At 48.9% G+C, this 12,422-nt stretch overlaps 1 protein-coding gene and 1 long non-coding RNA gene across 9 annotated transcripts in view; one reads left to right on the forward strand and one right to left on the reverse strand.

The window, feature by feature from the left end:
• FMNL3 (formin like 3) overlaps window positions 1-12,422 on the reverse strand; it is a 52,474-nt gene that overhangs the window by 24,328 nt on the left and 15,724 nt on the right. The gene's annotated exons all lie outside the window — the stretch shown is intronic.
• On the forward strand, window positions 2,744-5,451 carry LOC138924804 (uncharacterized). Its single transcript, XR_011440070.1, has 2 exons — window positions 2,744-3,922; window positions 5,059-5,451. It is a non-coding gene; the product is annotated as an uncharacterized lncRNA (long non-coding RNA).

Here is a 12,422-nt window from a genome sequence, read left to right on the forward strand (position 1 = left end):
ACCAACTTCCTCCCTCAGCCACCCAGTGTCAGCTGCTGCGGCTCACACTTCCCCAACAGGTGAACTGGTGAGGAAACGTTTGGTGCACCTAGGACTTCACCGACGGAGTAAAGTCACCCCCTTTGGGAACCTAGCCTGAGAGCATGGAAGAAGCACATCAGGGGCCTGGCCAAACTTTAGACGCCCAGGAGAGATGGGCCCCTGGTGACGGAAACAGGTGGCAGAAGCAGGAATCAGCTGTGACCACAGGCCCACATCCTTCAGTCTAGAGCTTCGAGTGGCACTTTCTGGACAGTGATGCGAGCCTCTCTGCTTCTTTGGGGCCGAAGTGTGATGGGGAAGGAAGTGGGTCAGGGGAATTCCCCCAGCCTCCAGCACTCTCACAAGAAATGGATCACTGACTGCGGGGTGGGAGCCACCCACCAAGGGGGCAGGACCAGGGCCTGGCCAGGGAAGTTCTCCTCCTGCCAGACAAGGGTGTCAGGCCTTCTTCTGCCTCCACCTGATAATGTGTGTGAGTCCAGCAAGGCTCCAACGTCCTGAGGAAGGACAACTTCCTGAGTTCCGGGGACTGCCAAGGAACAATCCTGACACAGTTCCGGTCTCAGTCAAAGATTTGTTTCCTTGACATTTTTCTTCAGTGGTTCCACAGAAATTGCAGTTTCTCAGAAAGGCAGAAGCTGGGCTAAGTTCTGGCTAAGTCCTTGGTGAGACCCTCAGACTCTTGCTGAACAGAAATAAGGCACAGCTGTCTTGGAGCAGAGGGCACCGAATGCGGAGTCAGAGAATCCAAGATCAACTTGGAGCACTTCAGAGTCACTGAACCTCAGTGAGCTTGTCCATAAAACAGAGATAATCTCACTACTTCCCAGGGTTTTATGAGGATTAGATGATAAACATTTTATGTCTGTATGTGTCTGGAACAGTGCGGGTGTTCAACACAGTTCCTTGCCCTTCCTCCTCAAAGTCCTGTGTCATGTTGTAACACCCCAAGGACCACTTGCTTCTGGGCTGTCTCTCCATCTCTGCCTCTGTCCCTCCTCCAGCACGGCTTCTCAACACTCCGAGGACAGAACAATCCTTTACCCCTCCTTTGATCTCTCTCTGGTTTCCTCTAAGACTAGGAGGCAATTAAATACCACCATCATTGAGAAGGGAGGAGGAGACCCCAGGGAGATGGGAGGAGAAGGGGAAGATGAGCTCCAACTGAAAACAACCCTGGGACTGATTCCTAAATCTGAGGGAACCAGCAAGAAGTCTAATAATAAAAACCTGTAACGGGAAGAAGTAGTGAGGCGTGGACCTGATGCTTCTCTAGCAAGGCTGCTCTGGTTTACTGCCAGTTTGAGGCCAGGCAGAGTGCCCTGCTCAGTGGCCAAGACCCACCCCAGGTTCTGTGGGAGCAAGGGTCCTTCCAGCAAGGCCTCCTTACTCCGCACCAGACCCCCGTCAGCCCCAGTAAAGCCGAGGAGGAGGGAGGCAGCTCTGGTCGCAGAGGTTCCCTTCCCTTTCCTGCTCTGCACCCCCAGCCGGTTAGCCCCTCCTCGTTTCCTTCCCATTGCAGGGGAAGGGAAATGCCAGTGGGGCTGGAGTTTCCTTCAAAGCTGTAGGCCCTGCTCTGGGACTAACCCTGACTCTGTCAGTCTCCTTGGGCCAGGCCTTGGGAAAACCCAACAAGCAGAAATAAGAACCACCAAAAGTTCCCAACTGTTTCTGTTGGTCCCAGTCAATCGTGATAAATCTTAGGAACAGGGACAAAAATGGCATAGATGTCTGAAACTTTCCTGCGAAGGAGAAGGACAAGAGAGATGTCTGAAACTTTCCTACGAAGGGGATTCTGGAGGCTTTAGGGAAGGCAGGCAGGGCCTGTTTATGCTGAGCAAAGGCAGAATGTGAGCTGGTGGTTTTCTTAATGTTTTCTCTCTCAGACCCACCTCCCCACCAAACCATCTATGGCTGAACATTTCTCTCAAGTGTGGTGGCCCCAGCCCTCGTCCTCAGCCCATGGGGGTCAGGAGTCCTGGGAAGCTGAATCTACAGCTTCCCCAGTGATGAAAGGAGGCGCTGTCCTGGGCACCACTGGCTGCTGAGTCCCCAGCCACAGCTGCCACCAAGCCCTCTCAGGCATCACAGCCCATTGTACAGATGGGCAGAGGTGGAATGTGGTGAGGAGGCACAAGGTTTGGGAGTCCAGGAGACTGCCATAGGAGGAGCTGGAGCACTGTGTTCCCGCCCTGTGTTCCTGCCAGGATCCCCCTCACAAACCAACAACTATGTCCCCAAGCCAATGGTGAACCAGGCAACACTGGGCACAAAAGACAGAGTTTTAGGAGTGGCCCAGCCTGCCCTCCACGTGTCTCTACTGGTGGGCAGCAGGCACAGCTGTGGCCAGCTGGGCACTGCTTCCAAAGGGCAAGGGCCCAAGGAGGAGGGAGGTACCAGCTCCTGCTGCCTCGGCCCCTTTGGCAGCCACAGACAGCCCTGCTGCAGTAGCAGCTCCCAGACAATGAGAGTTATTTTCAGCCAGTGCTTTAACACAAGCCAGCTGGCCAGTGTGCAGGGCGGGAGTCCTCCTCCACCCAGCCCGCCCAGACGGCAGGCAGGCCGGCCGGCCCAGCCCACTGCCTACGCTGCTGCTGCCTCTGCGTCACTGTTTGTTTATCTCGTTGTTTCAGCACAGCTCCTCCCAACTCCCCCCAAAACTACAATCCTGTTAAAAGGAAACCAAAAAGTCAGAGAGTTTGATCAAAGGTCCAAGAGATAAAATTAAGAGGTCCGACATGGGAAGCACAGCAGCCCCTCCAAACACCCAGTCTGCCCCAGCCCCAGGACTGGCGGGAGCAGTGCAGGGGAGGAAGCGGAATGCACTGGTGGCCAGGTCTCTCTGCAGCCCCCACGGACAGCATGGAGGCCGAGCCTGGATGCGCTGCCAACCTGGGAGATGAAGCTCTAGACTGCTCTCCTCGCCTGTCTCTCCCCCGTCCCTCTCTTCAGAGCTCAGATTTGGAGAAGACAACTTAAGACAGACAGCCTGGGATGAGCCTGAGTCAACTGTGAAAGGTTCTGGGAGAAGAACTGTATTCTGAGGCAGAAGGGAAATCACAGGCAGAGTTCGTGACACTTGGCTGGAGGGAGAGGTAGCCCTCCCCATGACGGAGTCGGGGTGAACCCTCCAACCAGCCCCTGCACATCAGAGAGCTGGAGAATAAGAAGGGGTGGATGGCAGCAATCACCTCCCCGGACTCCAGGTCTCCAGGTCTGGCGCTGCCAAACCCCACAGCCTCAACAGTGCGGCTCCCCCTCTGCTCCTCATCTCCTTCCACTGGAGCTCATAGGCGCTCCACAACTCTAGCCACAGGTACAGTCTCCTCTAGGCCTGAGCTGCCCTATTAGACACGGGAAAGTTGCTGGGGTACCTCATGACAAGACATCAGAAGAGTGGGTCCTCTTTGACTTAAGTGTCTGCAGTGGCTTAGGTCTGGCTTTCTGTTTTTTGTTTAATTGAAGCTACCACTTCGGGGACAAGCAAAAGCCAGCTTTCACAGGCTCGGAGCTCTGTCTGGAGAACGTGCTTCTGTGGTCACTGATGACTCTATAACCAGAAATGACTTGCTGAGCAGTTACGGGCCAAGTCCCTGAGCAGCCTGGAGGAAAAAGAGATGGATTCACCAGATGTCTCAGGCTGAGCTCTGCAACTCACACCAGGGAAGTCAGATGAAGGAGAGGCCCTAGAAGGCTAGCATCAATCAAACAAAGAGGGGGCTTTTTCCAAAGACAATTGTACCCTTGAGGCCTCATCTTCACCCGGGAGGACTCTTCCACTGGATCCTGAGAAAGCAAAGGAACTTGGCCATGTCCCCATTGCCAGCAAAAGCCTCAGCTCTACCCTCTGCCATACTGTCGGCCTCACACCTGACATCAGGTAACCTCTGCAGGTAACCTGGCCCCTGAGGCCCTGGAGACCTCTTCTGGCCTACTCAGTCAAGAAGCACACAATCTCAGATGCGAGAACGCTTGTTAGCTCTTCCCAGCTGAGCCCCCAGGCCCTAACTAAAAAGCCACTGCCACAGCAACTTGATCTGTCTGCTGGCTCCTCAGCCCCTCCTCGCGGTTAGCCAGACCCACACACTCCCCAGTTACGCAGAATGGAAACTATTCTGCTGGGGGCAGCCGGTTTTCCAAAGCTAAGGAGTCTCGGGGCAGAGCCTCACATTCTCCCTGTAGCCAACCAAGGTCCTCCCTTCTCTTCATGATATTCTGCCCTCTGGCCTGGGGAGCCCAAATAGGCAGCACTACCTCTCAGAGGACACACTATTTCTGGGGTTACATCCCACAAGGAGCATTTTCCCCCTTCTCCCCAGATCACAGCTCATTACTCACTGAGACCCAGTGCGTCTCCCTGCCCAGGTCTCTCATCCATACCTTCCCTTCTACTTGCCCCTCCACCGCCCATCACCATCAGATGGGCCCTTATTGTTCACTCCTGACCCTCTGGGATAAACTTCTAGCTGGCATCCCTACTTCCAGCCTTTCCTTCCCTCTGACCTGCACGTGGATGAAATGTCTAAACTTCCCAACACACAAGATAAATAATGTTTCTTCCCAGTTCAGAAATCTTCTCTGAGTTGTTATCATTTACCCAAGAGGGCCCAAACTCCTTGGCCTGCTGTTCTTAGCATCTTAAAATAAGAAAGAGCTTCAGGGGTAAGATTCTCCCCAGGCCAGCCCCAGTATCTGACCAGTGTCCTCTTCTCCTGGACTTTCCTAGAACGGCCACTCTTGCCATAGCATTTGCCTATAACTGATGTCTCCCCAATCTTCTGAATCCCTACCTATTACTACCTGATTGAAAATCCATCAGCTCTGTGACTACCCAACCTAAAATAATCAGCCCCTCTCTGAGCTCCAAAGCATAATCATATGTGAAGAATCATATGGCAGAGAACTGCTTGTGATCTCCCAACGTCTTCTCTCCTTCCTTAGTAGGGAACCTCCAAAGTTTGGCTGAGCGCTTGGCAGCTCAGAGTTAACATATTTCTCATCTTCCCTTGCATTCAGGTGTGGCTATATGACCACGTGGGATGCAAGCAGAAGTAGTATGTACGACTCCAGAGAAGTGTCGTTAGAGAGAGGGAGTATACCCTTCTTTTCTCCTTTCTGCTTCCATCTTGTTGGAATGCAGAGATAATGGTTGGAACTTCAGCAGCTACTCTGGACCATGAGGTGACCTTGGAAATGAAGTTCAGATGGGTGAAGCAACAAGAAAGAAAATAACTGGTCACTGATACCATGGACCTTAGCACAAATTGAATGTGTTCCATATAGTGTCTTTTCATGTGTGTATTTTCTCTATTCACAACTAGAACATGACCTCCTTGATGACAGAGGTCATGCCTGATCCTTCTTTGAATCATGTACAAGTGCTTAATAAATAACTGGTTGATCGTGCTACTACCTCTTCCACCACCAAGTCCCTGGTTATTTTTGGAGGGGATTATCCAACTTCTCACCACTGTCCTTGCTATTCTGGGCTCTCTCTCCTATAATCTGCCTTATGTGCTATAGCCCAAATCACTTTCTTTTCATGCTGCTTCTCCCTCAGCAAACTCCCACTTCTCATTCTGAGTTTCAACTCTGTCCTTCAGTTCATGCCACGAATCTAAGCCACTGCTCTGCACTTCTCTTTAACCAGACTCATCTTCTTACAACCTGCTAGACCACAGGCTCCTGAGCACAGGGACCACAACCAGCTTGGTTACCACTGTACGAGGTGCTCGGTGAAGATGGAGCAAGTTGGATTTCCCGACACACACACTCCTCTTCCTCCTGTCCTTGAGTTTTCTCCTCCATTACACCCCAGAGAGATCATCTCCTTCCCAAGTGCCAGCCATGCCCCTCCTTCAATTCACAACAGGTGAAATCCCACCTTCTCTAGCAAATCTTTCATAAGTAAGAGCGGTAAGATCTACCCCACCTACAACAGTGCCCCCACACATTTACTAACGTCTTTAAAATGTGTTCATGGAGTTGTGATTTATGGCTAATGTCTCGTCACCTTTTCTCGGATGTTCAGTAAATATCCTACCACAAATCTCACAGTGAACAAGGACCCACACTGCCCTGGTATGAATCCTGGCTCCAGCACTGACTAGTTGTGTGGCCTTGGGAGAGTTATTCAATCTCTATGAGTCTCAGTTTCCTCATCTATAAAATAGAGGTAGAGGGGCCAGCCCCATGGTGGAGTGGTTAAGTTTGCGCACTCTGCTTCAGCAGCCCAGGGTTTCACCAGTTCGGATCCTGGGCGCGGACATGGCACCGCTCATCAAGCCATGCTGAGGAGGCATCCCACATGCCACAACTAGAAGGACCCACACTTAAAAATACACAACTATGTACCATGGGAGGGGTTTGGGGAGAAAAAGGAAAAAATAAAATCTTTAAAATGGAGGTAGAAATAGCATTCACTTCATAGTATTGTTATGATGATTAAGTAAGTTAATATATGTAAAGCATTTAAATCAGAACCTAGGTAGTAAATGTCACACGTAATGCTATGTTTTTTTCTTTGAGTTTCTAATTTAACATTTAGCTGGAAAACAACTATATGCCAATAATTAACCTAGGAGCTGAGGATATAAAAATAAATAGGGCAGGATCCCTACATTTAGAAAGTGTATAACCAGAGGACAAGGCAGACAAGCAAACCAGAGGTGAGTGTAGACAGCACTGCTGTGTGAGAGGCGCGCATGGCACTGTGGGACCCCATGGAGGTAACATCTAATTAGACAGAGTAGTCAAGTATGGCTTTCTGGAAGAAATGCTACAGGATTTAGTCTTAAACATTAGGCAGGAGGGAGTCAGGCAAAGGCAATGAAAGAGGGACAGATGGTGATATTCTAGGCAAGGAGACAGCCTTTGCAAATACGTGGAAGCACAAAACACAATAAAAAGTCCAGGAGTCTCTAAGTGATTTGCAACAATGGAATGAAAGCGTATATGAGGAAATTACAGTGGTCAGATGACAAACGGTCTTAGGAGCTAAGGTAAGTAAGTGGGCATGAGTAGGACAATAATGATACTACTATTAAAATGAAAACAGTAATAATGACAAAAGCTACCATTTATTGACAGAACTGTGATAAGAACTATATAGGAATTACCTTATTTAATTCTCACAACAACCCTATGAAGTTGGGACTATTATTATTCCCATTTTACAGGTGAGGAAACGAAGGCTTGGAAAGGCTGTGGAACTTGCCCAGAGTCACACAGCCAGTATGTGGTGGAGCTGGGACATGAACCCAGGTCTGACCCCAGAGCCTGAGCTTGTAACCCCACATAATGTGTCCTTTGAGACAATGAATTACATTAGCCAGTCTCTGTGCCTTTTAAAATTGCATGCATCCTTCAGGACCAATACAACCCACCTTCCTCATGAAACCTCCCCAAACAACCCAGACCTCTCCACACTCCTTCCTCTGACCTTGCGTGGGGCTTACTGCCCTTACCTCCCATTGACAATCACGTTCAATCATTCCTTCAACAACACTAGTGTCTTCTACGTATCACACACTGTGCCAACTGGAAGCCCTACTTTGCCTTGTGATAACTCTTGTATATTTACAAAGAAAGGGGAAGCTATGGCTTATAAACATCGACTCTGGGCCAGACACTGTGCTAGACTCTTTAACGAGAAGACTTCAAGGAAAAATCACTTCTCTCTCATATTGTTATTCATCTTTCACATTGTGTATTATTTCTCAAACTAGACTGTGAGCTCCGTGAGGGCACAGAATTTGCCTTGAACACACCTGTTCCTAACAAGGATGTCTGGCACACACAAGCAGCTTAACAGATACTGGGAGTTGCCCATGTGGACAGCAGAGGCTGGCTTGCGGCAACACCCCATCTCCTCCAACGCAGCAGCTGGGGACCCAGCTTTGGCTTTCCAGGAGTCTCATTATAAATCCAGGAGCTTATTATCAAACCATGAAACTTAATGAATCCCTTCCTACTTCCAGACTGCATGTGGGAGGGGCACGACTCCTACTTTATGGAAGGGCAAACTGAGAGCCAGCATGGGCACACATCTGTCACAAGTCACATCAGCTGGGCAGAGACACTAGAAATCCACTGTCTCTCCCTGCTTTTTCAATTGCTCTCAAATGGGGTCCATCTCAGTGTCTCAATGTTCCTGTCCTCTTTGGGAGGGAATCATAATGACTCCAGTCTTCTCAGGATCCATGAACCGTCCTCCCAACATTGTCCCCCCTCATGCCTTTAAAGGCCAGAGCTTGACACAGAGGTCATAGCTGCCTACCACAACTCCATCTTAGAGTGTCACAGCTTTTTTACATCTTACTAGATTGCCCAGCTAGGAAAAAAACACCTCTTTAAGTTTGTTTTTTGTTGTTATTTTTTTTTTAGGAAGATTAGCCCTGAGCTAACATTTGCCGCCAATCTTCCTCTTTTTGTTGAGGAAGACTGGCCCTGAGCTAACATCCATGCCCCATCTTCCTCTACTTTTTTTAATATGTGGGACGCCTGCCACAGCATGGCTTGATAAGCAGTGCATAGGTCCATGCCTGGGATCTGAATGGGCGAACCCCGGGCTGCAGAATCAGAGCATGCAACCTAACTGCTGTGCCACCAGGCTGGCCCCAAAACACCTCTTTGGAGTTAGCCTTCTTTAGTGCCTGCCCCATCACCCAAAGAGACCCCAAATCTTCTCAGCTCATCGAAACGTCTGACGTCCTAAGTGCCATATTCACACAGGGCCACCGATGGGAAGGAAAATATTACTGAGCATCTCTTATATGCCAGGCACTTTTCTCACATAATCTCACTTACTGCTCTCAACAACCCCCGGAGGCAAAAGTTATTACGCCTGTTTAACTGATGGGAGAATTCAGAATCTGAGACCAACTGGCTGGAGGTCACACAGAAAGTGGCAGAACCCAAATTCAAACCCAGATATGTGACTGCAACCTAACTCTTGCCAGGCCATGGCTTTTCCTACCATGTCTTGCTACCTCCTTACAAAGAAAACAACCCTCCATTTCTAACGTGGGAAGCTCCACCTGGATTTGTCTGACCAGCTTTTGTTGGTCATTAAACAGCACTTCCCTGTCCAGCATGACTGGGGTGAAACCAGCTGAATGAGGTATGTGTGCCAGATGCCTGAAGTTCAAGGCTTCTGCCTCAGAGTAAGAGGGAGACCATGCAGAGCAAAGAGACAGGGGAACTGCCCTCTTGGACACCACCTGGTGACAGTTCTCTCAACTCTGAACAGCATTTAAACATTGAGAGTGCCATAGATAACAGCATGGGCTTTGAAACCACAGATAACCTAGATTTGAATCCTGGTACTTTTCATGAGACAGTGGAAAAGTTATTAAACTTCTCTGAACCTCAGTTTCTTCATCTATTACATGTAGATTAAAATATCTATCTCTTATAAGAATTAAGTGAAGGGATAAATGAATGAAAAGGATTTTGCACAGTGCCTGGCACAGGAGAAGGGCTCTGTAAATGGTAACTGGGATGAGCTACTCCAGGAGTCGCAGCTGACAGGAGTTAGCTTCTAGGTACAGACACAAAATACAATTTCATAGTACTTTAAAATACATAAAAGAGAGTATATAGATATAGCTGAACAATATAGATTAAACATATTTATTAATTCTTTGGGTTAGAGCAGCTGCACACATGCCCCTTTGAAAGATAAGACGGAGACACCAGTTGCCACCCAGGGGATTCAAGGGAAGCTGGGATGAGAATTCAGGGAGACAGAATTGAGTCACCGACTAAGGTGCTCTTGGGAGCGATCTGCGACAATGCCTCTAAGCTTCTGGAGGAGATTTTGCTAAGCTGTCTTCAGTGTTCCGCCTTCTCTCAAATCCCCCACTTCCCCATTGTCACCTGACTTCCTCAGGCTAAATTTGTGGTCTGCAAACCTGAGGTCTGATTCTGCCACAAATCTCTATTTTCGGTCCCTCAACTAACTACTCTCAACGACTCTGCTTCTCTCCTTGTGACACTGCAGAGATCCTAGGAGTTGTCCCTCCCAGTCACTGAAGGGCTATGCTGTCTGTGGGAATATAGAGACAGGTGTGAGAACGTTTCAGCCCCAAATTTTGTTTGACCAGTAGACAGCAATGACTCTTGAATATGTATTTCTATCCCAGATTTCTCTGAGCTTCAGCTGTAAGTATCCAACTGTTGCACATCAGACATTCCACCCAGACTTCCACAGGCTGTGCAACCTCAACTGGCCTCATCACTTTCTCTTCTACGCTTTTTTCTCTCCTGTGTTCTTAATCGATGGCACCTCCCTCTAATCTCGCAAGCTAGAAATCGGGGTGTCATCCTGAATTCCTCCCTCTTCCCTCAACTCCACCTTCCCAATGTCAAATCTAATCAGTCATCAAGTCCCCCAAATTTAATCTTTTTAATGATTTATCGACTGTCTCATTATCTCCACCATGCAAACAGCTCTGGTTCAGGCTCCCACTGTTGTCAGTCACCACACTATCATGTCTCCCACTCGGCTGCCCTCTCATGGCTACCGGAATGTCCCACCCACCACTCAGAATCTGAGCATGCCACTCTTGTGTGAAAAGCATGAAGTACAGTCCCTTTCTCATGGCATTCCAAATCCTCCTTACCACTGCAGCCGACCCTCCCACCACTCTCTGCCTCACACCTCACGCTCCAACAGCAGCTGCATGAAGATTCTCCGAACACACCATGCTCTGTCTCACCTTGAGGCCCCTGTGCATGCTGTCACCTCGAATGCTTTCTCTCCCACACTTCTCCAACTCCTAATTATCCCTTTAGCCAGCAGAGATTTCCTCCGACAGGCAGTATTCCCCAAGCCCCACCTCTCCACGCTCCCCAGGTGCTCCTGCGTACCTACACCATTGCACTTCCCAAGCTGTACATTGCAATTACATGTTTAATGTGTTTGTCTCTCCCTCCAGACTGCACTCCTGGGGGCAGACACTGTCTTAGTCATCTTTATTTCTCTGGCACTTAACACAATTCTAAGTGCTCAATAAATGCTTGCTGAGTGAATGAACACCAGGCTGCACTCGGCAAGTCTGAGGGCTGGTGTCATGTCCCTCTCTCTCCCTGTCTCCAGGCAGGGAAGATGACACCTTAACCATTCTCAGTTCGCAGCCTCAGAGGCCCTCCAGATACTGATGTAAATCTTTACCTGCCTTGCCATAGAACAAGGCCGGAGTAAGCTCTCTGCCCTCTTGCCTCCAAGATAATCAGAAGCAGGTGGTAGGGTTTTTATAATGTTATGGCACCATCTTGACATTTCTTTGGGCATCTGTAGGCAACAAGTACTAGATGACTTCTTTACAATTCTTGGAGGGAATCAATTGAGAAGTCAAATGCCACCAAATACTGTCTTGCTGGCTGCCCCTCAACTCTTAAGGTTATACTCACAACTTTTAATGAGGATATTCTGGAGAAATGACAGATAAATGCTTTGGGAGCTCACCAGGCCCTGTTGCCCCATAAATGCACAAGAGATTCTTAATTCCTTAGTCACCCACAATGCCAGCAGTAATTAGCCAAACCCAAAGGGAGCAATTAATAGCTGCTATTGGACCATCAATCTGGAACTCATGCCAGATGCATCAGAAAATAATCTGCAGACGTGAGCACTTCACAAGGGAGCAGGATTCACCAAGTACCCTGACTGCCAAGGGCCTGAGGATAATGAGTGCTTGTGTGATGCTGATTCTGCTGAGTGGCAAGTAAAAACAAAATAACCACAACCACAAACAAGAAGTCTGTCCAAAGCAAGGAGCCCAAGCACACTCTGGACAGAGAAGGTTCAAACAAAGATGCTCTTTCTCAGTGAACTCTCTCTTATCCACCCATTCTAGAACACGGTCTGGGCCTCACTCTAAGGCTAACCTTGAGGGGAGAGGAGTGTGTGATCCCCAGTCTGCAAATGAGCCCACACAACAGTGGCGCCCACCACCCCAGAGTTCAATATGGTCCCATTAGCATAGGTCTGGAGCTCAGCAGGCCTACGCTGGCTGTTCCAGCTTTGGTAAATACCCCAGTCCAGAGGGCTCTTAAAGTCTAATCCTTCCATGGCTATACCAGAGATAAAACGTGCTAAAGGGCAGACCAAGAGCTATGCCAGTTCCTGGAGGTCCTAAAGCCTATGGAGAGGTGATGACAAGGCCAACATCATCCAGTAGGGAAGCAAGGTGACTAATGTGTGGTGAGCAGGTCAGTGATTTTAAACTATGAGGTACATAGAACTAGTCTCTCCCCATCAACAATAATTCATATTTCTTGAATATTCTCATTAGGCTCCTTAATACCAGCTCTCTGACTTCAAGAGGGTAGTGGTCTTAGAACAATATTTCTACTTAAAATTTTTTGAGCAGCCA

This window comes from Equus caballus, chromosome 6 (assembly GCF_041296265.1).
Source record: "Equus caballus isolate H_3958 breed thoroughbred chromosome 6, TB-T2T, whole genome shotgun sequence".
Lineage (NCBI taxonomy): Eukaryota > Metazoa > Chordata > Mammalia > Perissodactyla > Equidae > Equus > Equus caballus.